The following is a 13,295-nucleotide window of genomic DNA, read 5'->3' on the forward strand; positions in this document are numbered from 1 at the left end:
GATCTACTTTTTTTTCTTTTTCTGTTGATGAAAAATGATCATGTGAAGTGCTGGTGATGTATGAAGGAAATAAAACATTAAATGCCCCTAAATGTTCAATTAAAAGTGTTGATTGTAGTGTTGGTGGGTGTGATGGTTATGTGTATGTGTTGTATGTAAAGTGTTTGTTCTTGCAAAGAGAGTGTATGTTTATTGAGAATGTAGCTGGCTGCAAATATTCAACCCATGGCAAATAAATTCTTTGTTCTATTATGTAACATTGTAAAGTGTTAAAATCTTTTTTTATGTGTACGAATTTTCACCAACTTTTGGCCGTGTTGAACTCCCAAAAATCGTTAGCCTCATAGCATAATTGCCTAAATCATATTTACTCTACTCTACTTGTACTCTACATCTACTCTATTCTACATCTACTCTACTCTACTTACAATCTACTTCTCGTTAGAATAATAGCATAATTGCCTAAGTCATATTTTAAGGGTTATAGAGTAGGGTAAAGTAGATGTAGAGTGGAGTAGATTTTAAAATTAAAATGATATATATACGGTATATACACACTCACCGACCACTTAATTAGGTAGGCCTACACCGGTTCAATTTCTTGATAACACATTTAACTAATCAGCAATGATTAGCAAGTCAATGCATTTAGGCATGTAGACCTGGACAGGACAACTTGTTGAAGTTAAAACGGAGAAACAGAATGGGGAAGAAAGGGGGTTTAAGTGACTTTGAACGTGGAATGGTTGATGGTGCCAGACGAGCTGGTCTGAGTATTTCAGAAACTGCTGATCTCCTGGGATTTTCACTCTAAACCATCTCTATAGGGTTTACAGAGAATGGTCTGAAAAAGAAAAAATATCCAGTGAGCGCTAGTTTTGTGGACGAAAATCCCTTGTTGATGTCAGAGGTCAGAGGAGGATGGGCAGACTGGTTTGAGATGATAGAAAGGCAGCAGTAACTCAAATAACCACTCGTTACAACCAGGGTATGCAGAATACCATCTCTGAACGCACAACACGTCTAACCTTGAAGCAGATGGGCTACAGCAACAGAAGACCCCACCGGGTGCCACTATAAATATCATGCCACGGCTGATAGTTAATCCAGCTAGTCGACTAACCTTTGAGTCATGCAATCTTCCTCCTGCTCATTGATCCATATTCTCATTTGTGACATTGGCTTCCATTTTGATTATTGTTCCATATGTCCTCTGGTCATCACCCCAAAGATGACCAGAGGACTTAAGTAAACAGACAACCTGCACCTTGCTGGTCTGTCCCCCATCACTCATTGGTATTATGTTCAGACAGTACACAAACTGCACTATTGGGCCACTGAAAATGATTACTCTGAACGTTTCAGATTTATAGTACACACATTGAAACATTCCACCAGTAGTCAGCAGCAACATTAATATTTATAATGCATACGGAAGATTAGAGCTAATAAGTATGAGCCAATTTTCCACTGAGCTTTTCCCTGAACTGCTTAACTAAAGCTTAAGAGTGTGTGTGATTAGATGGTGTTGTTAGAGGAATATGAAGGAACAAGGCCGTCTGGCAGAGCAAAGCCAATAAACTAACATGTTGTTAGTTCTTCCTATAGTGCTGGTGCTTGTTGGCCCACAACCAACCATCTGTTTGTACATCCAGCCTGCTGCTTGGGCTCACCTGCAGTGTGAGGCAAGCTGATATGATCTCCTACAGTTTAACACATTGGGATAATCAAAGCATGAGATGGTGGATGGTGGACTGCTATTGAACTTTGCATTATCTCTCTTGTGACAGACTGAATGTGTGGTGAATTCTACTGTGCACGTACTGTAAAGCCTCTCTAATTCATTTAGTGGGATTTTAACTAAAGGTCCGTCTAAAATCTGAAGGGCATAAGGGGGTATCTAGAGGAAACAGTTGCATTTCATTAGCCTCAAAGCATAATTGCCTAACTCATATTTACTCTACTCTACTTTTACTCTACATCTACTCTATTCTACATTTACTCTACTCTACATCTACTTTACCCTACTCTATAACCCTTAAAATATGACTTAGGCAATTATGCTATTAGGCTAACGAAAAGTAGATGTAGAATAGAGTAGATGTAGAGTAAAAGTAGAGTAGAGTAAATATGATTTAGGCAATTATGCTATGAGGCTAACGATTTACTCATTATCGCTGTTCCAGGTTTGAACCATAAAATAACTCTGCTGTGCTTACTGTTGGCATTCACAGAGCTTTTCAACTGGCAAAATCCAATCAAAGGCATACCGTACGTATAAGCTCATGAAGCTAAGGACATTTCAATTCAAACTGTCTTGCAGGAGCCAGGGAAGAATCATCACATCAATGACTGTATGTCAAGCAATATGACTAGTACATTTTTCAGAATGTGGGCATCTGAGCCTCTAGAGTTTTTATTTTAAAACCTTTGACCAGTCCCTGTTAAAGATGTCTTGTTCTCCTGCCTGTCATGTCTGCCTTTGCATGGTCTTAGACGCAGTGCGGGCATCAAGTCAGTCGTTTGTGGTGAAAGGAGGTTAATGTATCAAGGCTGTGAGAGTCCCCCCCCCTCCCTCTCCCCCTCCCCTCCTTATCCAGTGCCACTATATAGAATTGTCAGTGGAGCTAGTATTGCCCCAGTCAAGCAGACATCAGAGCCCAGTGGTGTGTAGTATAGGGAGGTTAACTTGACATACTGTATAAATGGTTATCTGTCAAGATGAATGGAGCTGGGCAGAGAGCAGATGACCTGACACTGCCTCTGACAGACTGGGTACATCACCATGTTGTGCACTCCCTTCCTCATACCTTTTCTCTGTACATGCTTGCCAGTAGCCGCAGTAGCTTTGATGTCTTACTGCAGCTGCCAAAAAATCCACTCGATAGCACTGCTCTGTCTTGCATATGAATGGGTGTGTGTGTGTGTGTGTGTGTGTGTGTGTGTCTGCGTGCGTGTGTGCATGACACAACATAGTAATTTACTGTTTTCAACTATAGCCGCTCCTTTGCGTCTATCAGGGACATTTATACTATGAAATGACACATTCGCAAATCTGAGTGCATGATAAATGACTTTCTAGAGTAAATAGCCACATGAGACCCAATTAGCCAGATGAAAGAGACCCATAAAGTTGTTTTAGGTAAGATACTGTGAATCTGCTGATGTTATCTATTATAATGAGCGATCTTAGATAGAGCTTGCTGAATATCTGCAGCAATGACTCCAACCATGACTCAATAAAATGTTGGACAGTTGAGATGAAAGATTTGACGAGCGGCTTCTTTATATTGTCCGTGTTTTATGCTGCAGTGTGTGTGTGTGTGTGTGTGTGTGTGTGTGTGTGTGTGTGTGTGTGTGTGTGTGTGTATGTGTGCGCAAATGAAACAAGAAACAGGTGCGAGGCTATAATATGTCTGGAACACTCATCGTGTGGAACTGACACATTTGCCTAGAGTAACAGATGGACGTTGCAGACATGCTATGGTGCATGATGTGTCTGTAAACATTTGGCCAGTGAAGAGACACATCAGCCCCTCCAAAGGATTGTCCAACATTATGTCAGTGGAGAAGAATTCCTGGACCGACATTGAACATGGGAGGCACGCAACTCTCCTCTCTTTAGCCCTGATTTATGTCTATGTGTCCCTGGAGGAGTCTGCAGTCTGTCTGCTGGCTTTGTGTGTGTGTGTGTGTGTGTGTGTGTGTGTGTGTGTGTGTGTGTGTGTGTGTGTGTGTGTGTGTGTGTGTGTGTGCGTGTGCGTGTGTGTGTGTGTGGCTGTGTGCGTGCGTCTGTGTGTGTGTGTGTGTGTGTGTGTGCGTGTGCGCGTGTGTGTGTGTGGCTGTGTGCGTGCGTCTGTGTGTGTGTGTGCTTTGTCCTGGTCTTGAAACCAAATGTGTCACGGCCGGGGCAGAGTAGTCATAAAGATGGTAACAAAGCAGTTCTTCTTTAAACGTATAATGCTATTAGACGATGTTTTCTGTCTAGGATGCAGTGAGGAAGGAGCCACACAGTTTACCCACCTCTCAGGCATATACAGTATATATTTCAGGGGTGCCCATTACGTCGATCGCTATCTACCGGTCGATCGCGAAGGCATTTTGGGTAGATCGCATGGTATTCTTAAAAAAAAAAGTGGCCTAAGTTGTGCCGGTGGGGAAGTTGTGCCACCACTTGTTTCTAGAAAACCGTTGAAGAAATTGAAAATGTGACCACATATTTAAGAAGAGCCATCCATTTGACTCATCCTGTTAAGAAGGGAGACACAAGGAATAAGATTAAAGCACATTTAAGCTAAAAAAACAATTATAGACAAGTTTGAAAACATTTGACACATGTTTTAGTGCTTTGGTATGCTACACTTTGAGTCTATACAGTTAGCAGGATGTCAGCCCTAAACTTCTGCATCATGCCTATTATCCAAAATTCTGGGGTTGGGGTGATTTGTGCCAAAGGGCCTAGGTGAGTTATAAGTAAGTAAGTAAGTAAAATGTATTTATAAAAGCACATTTATGACAGTTTGCACTGTCCAAAGTGCTGTACATAGTGCATTCAGTAGGTAAACAATGAAGGTAAAATAACAATAACAAAAATAAAAGACATAAAGACCATACATCCACAAATATAAACAAAGATAGTAGTGCAAAGGTAAGATAGTTAATGGGGAGGAAAAACCAGGGTGTACAGATGGGTTTTGAGCCTTGATTTAAAGGCAGAAATGGAGGGAGAATCACATTTGTCAGGTGGCAGTCACAAGCACGGAGCAACTAGTGCAAAGTATATTTCTGAGAGTTGTGCCAGTGGCATGGCTGTATACGCTGGTCACCAAAAAGAAAGTGATTGTCTACAGTAGCTCAGAAGAGACTGACATCTCCATTCCACTTAATGACACCACTGATGAGAGTTCAGATGGCCAGAAAGATGATAATGGTGGCTTTGTCATTGTGAGCTTTGCAGGCAAAACCACCTAGATCTGCTAGGCCTTGTTTAAGAAAATTTACCTTCAATCTTTGTAAAATATTTACTTTATTTACTTTAAATAAACCTTAAATTAGTACTTGTCTTATGGATTTGTCTTGCATTACAGTTTATGAGATATATATCAATGGCACAATTTACCCCATGGTATTCTCTCTTGTGGCACAACTTACACCACACCGGGGGCAAGTTGTGCCACAAGACAACTTTTTTTCCGAAAGCTATATTTCTTAAACAGTTTATTCCAGATCCAAAGTTTTTATTGCCAGGGATGCACAACATCCTGAAATATATGTACATATTTGAGTTGGAGACATAACTGTCAAGGCCTCACTTTAAAATCAACTTAGGCCACTCTCCCCTATATATAGCTATAGATATTTTTAATTTTATTTTTAATTTTATTGGCTCAATATAGGCTCCTAATCTTTAAAGGCCCTGAATAACGTTGTTTAAAAAAATAAACAAATTACTTGTTCATTATAGGTTACATTCCTCGTGGCTACGAAGATCAGGGGCCTATATTGAGCTATACTGTATTAGAAAAAAAACAAAGACCTCACAGAGTGATTTTTTAAACGTGTACATTTTTTCTTTCTGCCCTTTTGGTTATTCTCCAAATTATTCCAGAAAATAGAACTAAATAGCTCACATTTTTCTTCCGGGGAGGTCCTGAGTCCCAACCACAGTCTCCCAAATTCCCTTGAGAAATACTGTATTACCTTAAAATTATTTGTTTATTAATCAAAACAAATATTGCACATTTTGTGTTGTAAGACGGACGCTCAGGGAGCCTACGCAACCTCTCAGCCTCAGGGCCTAATGGCAGGTTGAGGCGGGCCTGGCAATATGGGTTCATGCAGTTATGATTATTATACACCAACTTATATTGTACATATAAAGAATGATCAATATATGTTTAAATAAATATATGTTTTCCATTTTTATAGTAGGTAGATCTTTTTGACTTGGTCATTTTAAAAGTAGCTCACAAGCTGAAAAAGTGTGGGCACCCCTGATATATTAAAGCTCCCATATTATACACTTTTCGGTTCTATTATACACCATATTATATGGTCTTAGTGGTCCCTAATACGTTTTTCTTTAATTGTTTGCTGAAAAAAACTTTCAGATAATGTATTGTACTATGCTGATGTTCAGCTAATCTCACAATGGCCTATTTTTTAAAAAAGAGCTGCAGCTCCGCCTCGTAAATATACAATCTTTGAGCTCCCCCCGCCCCCTGTCTGGAAGCAAAGCCAGATACGCCTCGCCCTCTGTCTGTCAGGGCCGTGGACCAATAAGAAATAGGGGTGTGGGCTGCACAGTGGAAGCTTCTGGCTTTCCAGTTTTTGAGGTCAGAAACGAGGAGAATTCTGACTGGAGTATATTGGGGGGAGGGGTGGGGGTTTCAGAAAGGGGGAGAGTGAGAAAAGGAGAGATTGTTATTTTTTAAATATTTTGGCAGTCTCTAGGCACACCGTGGACCCATGGATATGTTAGAACACATTTAAAAAGCGCATTTAGCATAATATGTGACCTTTAACTATGTTAAAGTGACTAAGGTTGTGGAACAAACATTCTTTAAACTCTATTTCTTCATGACATTTGGCATCTACCACTACACCACTGTGATTACATCTGGCTCATACTGATAAGGCCTATAGGGCCAAGTGTATTTGCATGCAAACACATGTTTTATAGTACTTATTTTTTACATTAACATGCAATACACATCAAATAAAAAGCATGCACTGTCATGAATCAGCAAGGATGGGTGAGAATGTTATCTGACTATTGTTCACTTTTTTTTACAAATTCAAACAGCAAAAGAAATAAGTTGATTTCAGATTTCAGACTTTTTGTCATTCTGCAAACTTGTACAACCAAATTAGGATGGTGCTCACCACCCACAGTGCAAAATAAAGCAGTGCAAAATGCATACACAGACAACAATAGGCAACAATAAGTTAATAAATATGCGAATAAAAATATGAGTGTCTCTTTAAAAAAATACGGTAGAGGATTTCAAATGTCCAGTGTGTGTGTGTGTGGGGGGGGGGGGGGGGGGGACCAGATGCTGTTTGTTTTGCTGCACCTTTTCAGATATTCTCTTTCGGTGTCTCCATGGACACTGTCACAATGAGGACTGACATGTGAGACTGTATATGATCTTGAAACCTGCTTGAGTTGTCTGCCTCAGAATGCTTGAGCCTGATATTAGCTTTAACTGAGCTTTGGAATGTATTTCCATACAGAACCAAGAATGTGGAATTTGTCCCCTGGTTACTTGAACTAACTTTGACCAGTATGAACAGGAGAAACAATCACAGCAAACCCAAAGCACGTTCAATGCCATTCCTTTAATGATAAAGGCATGCCAAGTACTTTTCTACAATTCTCAACCCATTTGAAGCAGACATTTCTGTAGAAAACATATTGTTGCTTTACTGTATCACTAAATATTAAAGGTTGTAGAGTTATGTTTACTGGTTGTAGAGTGTAATCCATTCTCGGGTGAGCCTTTATCTACAGTTGAACATGTTGCACCAGCTTGTAACTCTAAAGTATTACTCTTCTTTTTATAGCATTCCATATATAATTAAAAAGCAGTGGTACTGTTTGTGGTGGCAGTGAATATTAACTCTTCTATTCATTTATTCCACCTTTTGTTCATGCACCATAAAGACAGAAATGCAGAGCACCAACTACGCATAAAGAGAGTTTTTTGTTCCCCTTTATATCCAGCAGGTGGTGCTATATGATAAGTGATGAGAGGAAGCTTTAACTGAGCATTTACACATTATTATTTCAGTATTGCTTAGCAATTATACACAGATATAACAGCTACTAAATGATGAGTGTAAATATATAATATGATGTACATCTACTCTACTCTACATCTACTTTACCCTACTTAAAGGTCCAGTAAGCGGAATGGTTCTTTTAACTAACTTCCTGTCAGTGACTGCAGTTAGCAGTCCCCTCGCTCGTCCCTACGTCACCACATTGATGCACTGTGGTCTTCAAGCAGCGAGTTATCTAGCATCATCTCAGATCCATAAGTGTGATAAAACATGATAAAAACCATCAAAACAGACATTGGGAAGGATTTTCACGGCAGTGAGACGGGTGCGGACGGGTGTCGGATTGAAGCGTTCTCTCTTGTGATAGGATAAAATTTTGGGATACTACATAAAGTTTAATTGCTTATTACATGCAAAACAGCTCACTAAGAGATTGGCTTTATGAAACGTGCACATCGTGTAAGTGATTAGCCTACTGTATGAATAAAGAGCGATTTAACACATATTAATATAAATAAACCGCTTACTTCACCTTTAATAACTATTAAAATATGACTTAGGCAATTATGCTATTAGGCTAACGAAAAGTAGATGTAGAGTAGATGTAGAATAGAGTAGATGTAGAGTAAAAGTAGAGTAGAGTAAATATGATTTAGCCAATTAGGGGTCGTTGTTTTTTACCGTTTCATCTTAATAAATGGGCTTTCTCCCTTTAGCCACCGTTGAAAGAAGAAAAACATCCTTACCGGCCTTTGTCAAATAGTGTATTAACCTTTAGTGAAGATCATTGGTAGCTGAAGTGGATTTTTGTAATGGTGACTGTTTGGGATCATTTCAGATTGTAGGTCGTGGTTTATGATTATATTTATAAGATATTTCTATATCTTTATATCTAGCAGTGAAAGTTCTAGATTTACACGACCCTTGTCTGCCCGTCCCGTTCAAAGGAATTTACAGAAGCTACGTGTGGCCTTCAAGTACAGCTTCCTTTACTGTACGAATGTAACAACAACCCCCTATGGCTGTCAGAGTTAGAAAGAGCTGTGTGAAAGTGAACTCAAATGCAGGGTTAAAAAGCTTTCTGTGGTTCTTTAAGAGGCACCATGATGTTTTATATTGACGGCATGTAATATCTCAGCAGAGGTCCTCCCCTCTCTCTCTATCTCTCTCTCTCTCTCTCTTTCTCTCTCTCTCTCTCTCTTTCTCTCTCTCTCTCTTTCTCACTCTCTCTCTCCTGCTCTCGCTGGAGGCCGGACGCCCGGGCCTGCCCTGCTGCCAGTCCTCATAAATCCTCAGTGTGGAGTGGCAGTGGCAGCAAGCAGGCCTGCATTCTGCAGGGGCCAGTAATTCCCCCTAATCTGCCCCGGACGGAGATGGAGCAACAGTTGGCTTGGCTGTGTGTGTGTGTGTGTGTGGGTGTGGGTGGGGGTCTCCCTGGTGACAGGAGCATGATGTGTTTGTAAAAACACTGGGAATGTTGCAATTGGATACACTCTCCTACTCTCCGTTTTCACGTATGTTGGCGTGTGTACTGTAGAGATGCAGAGGCTGATTTTGACAGATGTGTTTTATTTTCTCCAGCGTCCTGTGCTTAAGACGAACAAGCATTACCCTAAGCATTTAACAAGTGTTTTGGAGAAAGCAAAAGCTAGAAAACAAGAGTAAGAAACTCAGAGGACTAGGAAATGCCTTGCAGTTGTTTGCAGCAAGCCACCTGTGTGGGCCAAGAGTTTTTAGTTGGTGGTGAGAAGAACATCATTCTGTGTTGTGTAAACGTGTTAAGGGGTTTCAACATGGAACACATGAAATGATTTTCCTCTTTTTATAAGTGCAGAGTATTAGTAACTATACTATATAGTTATATAGCTGATTCTTCTCTGCTGGTCTCTGGGTTCAATTGATTGCTTTAATTTGGCCTATAATGAGTGGGATGTCTGACCCTGTCTGCAAAAGTACGTGTATGTGTGTGTGTGTGTGTGTGTGTGTGTGTGTGTGTGTGTGTGTGTGTGTGTGTGAGAGAGAGAGAGAACAACCACAATTTCTTTGAAACTTTATTAACTAACTAAATAATATTTTTTCATTGAAAAGTTTGACCTATAGCAGGTTTTAAGCTTATTTCATGTTAGGCCACACTGGCCTTTGGAGACGTATCCATATAATGAATACCATTATTGCATAGAAAGATACTGTCTCTATGTGTTCTGAGCACACGTGACAAAACAACAGTGAAAGCTGCATGGAGACATCCAGAAGGTAGGCTACCAAAGAAGCTTGTCCTCAGCAAAACGAAAAATAACAAAAATCCCCCTCCCTCTGTCAGTCATTTGCTGTTGCTCTGTTTAATAAAACCCTGCTTGGTTGGGTGTGTGTCGGCGCTGTCTGTCTGTAGTGAATGCAAATGAAGCTCTGCTCTCTCTGATACCCACTCTGTACACACCTAGGCACTAACTCTTTCTCCCATTGCACTCTCTCCTCCCTAACTGTCTCTCGTCCCATTGGTCTCAAGGTCCTTAGGGTACACACACACCATCATCCACCTTTGTTTAAATCATGATAGCAAGGTGCACTTAGCGCTCAGCTGTAACACACACACACACACACACACACACACACACACACACACACACACACACACACACACATACAAAGCCAAAATGGTGGCTTTATTACACTATGAGGCATGCAGATTACTTGTGAGAGATATCAGGTTTGCGATCATGCACATCATGATTGCTTTTTTGACACAATGCCTGACAAGGTTGTGGACTACAGCCCCCAGAAGAGGCTTCCCAAATGCATTGATAGATCTACTACTAACGCGATGACTTTGTTTACATCACTGGATGCCAACAGGGACACTGGGCTGGTTCCAGGTTCTATTCTGTTATGTTGACGGACTGTCAACTCCACACCATGGATCTTGAGTGTTTGACATGCATCGTATTGGCTGAAAGCAAGTAGACTTCTCAAGCACGAATCAGCCCCATCCTAGTATATGGTAAATATATTAATCTTTGTATGATTGTTTTATAGGCCTCATGAATAAGCAGCTGTTTATTATTTGTTTATAGATCTGTCTCCAGTAGGCCTAATCTCCACCTCTGCTTCATTATCTTCGAGCTGTTTCATGCTAATTTGAGGTTTGTAAAGCGCAGGCTTCTTAATGATGTTGTGTGTTTGATCGTGCTGAGGCTCCTCTACCAATAGGATGGTAGCCATTTGTTTTTTTGTCTAAGTCATTAAGCAGATAATCTCATGTTGATTTCCACAAGGTAATTACAATAGGTTTATAGAATAAAGGAGCTGTACTGGTAGAGATGAAGCACTTGTCTCAGAGTGGCCCTGCTGCCCTGCTAATCACACTCTCTTTATAATCCTCATAAATATTACATATTGGATAACACAAATTATAGTACCTACTACATAGATATGTGTTACCTACTACATAATTAAAAAATGTTGTGCTACCTACTACATACGTTTTTTTTGTGCTAACGACCACATATGTTGTTTTTTTTGTGTTAGGTAGCACAAAGTGTTACCACATATTGTTTCCAGAAGAAAAAGGAAACCATATAGTTTCATATATATTCACCGCTGCTCATCAGCACTGCAGACATGATTGACCTTGCATCCATGTGTATCTGTATTAACTGATACTACATGGCCTTTGTTCCCATGCAAGAGTTGTACAACAGTGTAATCAACCATTCAACACATGAGACAAGGAAGGCATATCGCAGATGAAAAAGCAGTTTTATTCTAGCAGACTGGTTATTGAGAGCCTACATTACAGGCTTGTTATGTGTATGCAATGTGGTTAAACAGAGGAGTCAGTGTTAAATGATTCAGTCTTGGTAATGTAAAGATGTACAGAGTGTGTGTTGCAGCATCACTTCAAAGGTTTGTAGACATTTGATGAGGAAAACCTTACGATTGGAGAATTCCATTGGAGACAAAGATGGTTGAAAATTTGTAAAGTCAGTGATAGAAAAGGTGACTGACCAGTGTGTGTAGTACAACAGAGCAGGACCGGAGTTAAAATGTGAATTCAACATATCATACATTTATTTTCCGTCAAATATTCATATTTTTTATTTTTCTATAAATAAACATTGGATCACTGGTCTACAATAATTAAAGGTCCAGTAGGCGGAATGGTCAGTTTAGCTAACTTTCTGTCACTGACTGCAGTTAGCAGTCCCCTCCCTCGTCCCCACGTCACCACATTAATGCACTGTGGTCTTGAAGCAGCAAGTTATCATCTCAGATCCATAAGTGTGATAAAACATGATAAAAACCATCAAAACAGACATTGGGAAGGATTTTTACCTGCTCCGCCATTGTAGGCGCATACACATTCACCCATCTGTCGCTCTGCACGTGCACCGGCAGTGAGAGGGGTGCCGGTTTGTAGCGTTTTCTCTTCTGATTGGTTATCAGTAGTGGGATCCCCGAAAAGTTTATTTGCCGATTACATGCACAGCGGGTGACTGAGAGATCGGCTTTATGAAACGTGCACACTATATAAGTGATCACTGTATGAATAAAGAGCGATTTAACACTTATATTAAAATAAATAAATCGCTTACTTCACTTTTAAGTTTGGACAATTTCTGACTTGAATCATTTACTGGTAAAAAAAAAAAAATTAAAAAAAGTAACTAAACAAGACAAATACATGCCGAATGTGAATATTTAAGTATGCTGTGTTTTTATAACTTTATATTCTCCCTAGAAATTGTAAAGTGATCACACGGTTCTTTACTCAACATCTCTCTATCTCTCTTCCTTTACATTCTCTGTGTATGTTATCCATTTATCCATGCTTCAATCCCTCTTTGCCCTCACGATCCCCCCGACATTGTGCCCTTGGCCTCAGCTGTGGTGCTAGATATCTGGAAGATAACGTCTCACTCTCTCTCTCTCTCTCCTCTTTAGGGACAAAGGCAAGGCAAGTTTATATATAGCACAATTCAGACACAAGGCCATTCAAAGTGCTTTACAGGGGCAAGATTAAAATACATAATGCACATTAGAAAAGCGAATGAATAGAAATAAAACACAGACTGATGCTCCTGGCCCTGGTAGAACACTGGCTAGCAGAATGTTAAACGTTCCCTACCTCTGTAACAGATTAGGACCACTTAGTCTGTTAAATATTGTAAGATGAATCACACCAACTTACTAAAACTGAGTTGGAATAAATCCCTGTGATTAAAGTGTGAGAGAAATGTTTCAATGTAGGTTAACTGGTTGTGTAAAGGAATTCAGCTATGTACAGGAATACAAAGGTTGTCTCTTGTGTTTGCAAATGAGCCCACACAGCAAAATGAGTTAATTAGTGTGTGTGTGTGTGTGTGTGTGTGTGTGTGTGTGTGTGTGTGTGTGTGTGTGTGTATGCGTGCGTCTTTGTGTGTGTGTGTGTGTGACCACCATCTACTGTGTCGGAGTATTTGTTGACCTGTGACCAATCCTGTATGAGACTGAGGCAAGTCCCTCCTACCTCA

This window comes from Ammodytes marinus (assembly GCF_949987685.1).
Source record: "Ammodytes marinus genome assembly, chromosome: 14".
Lineage (NCBI taxonomy): Eukaryota > Metazoa > Chordata > Actinopteri > Uranoscopiformes > Ammodytidae > Ammodytes > Ammodytes marinus.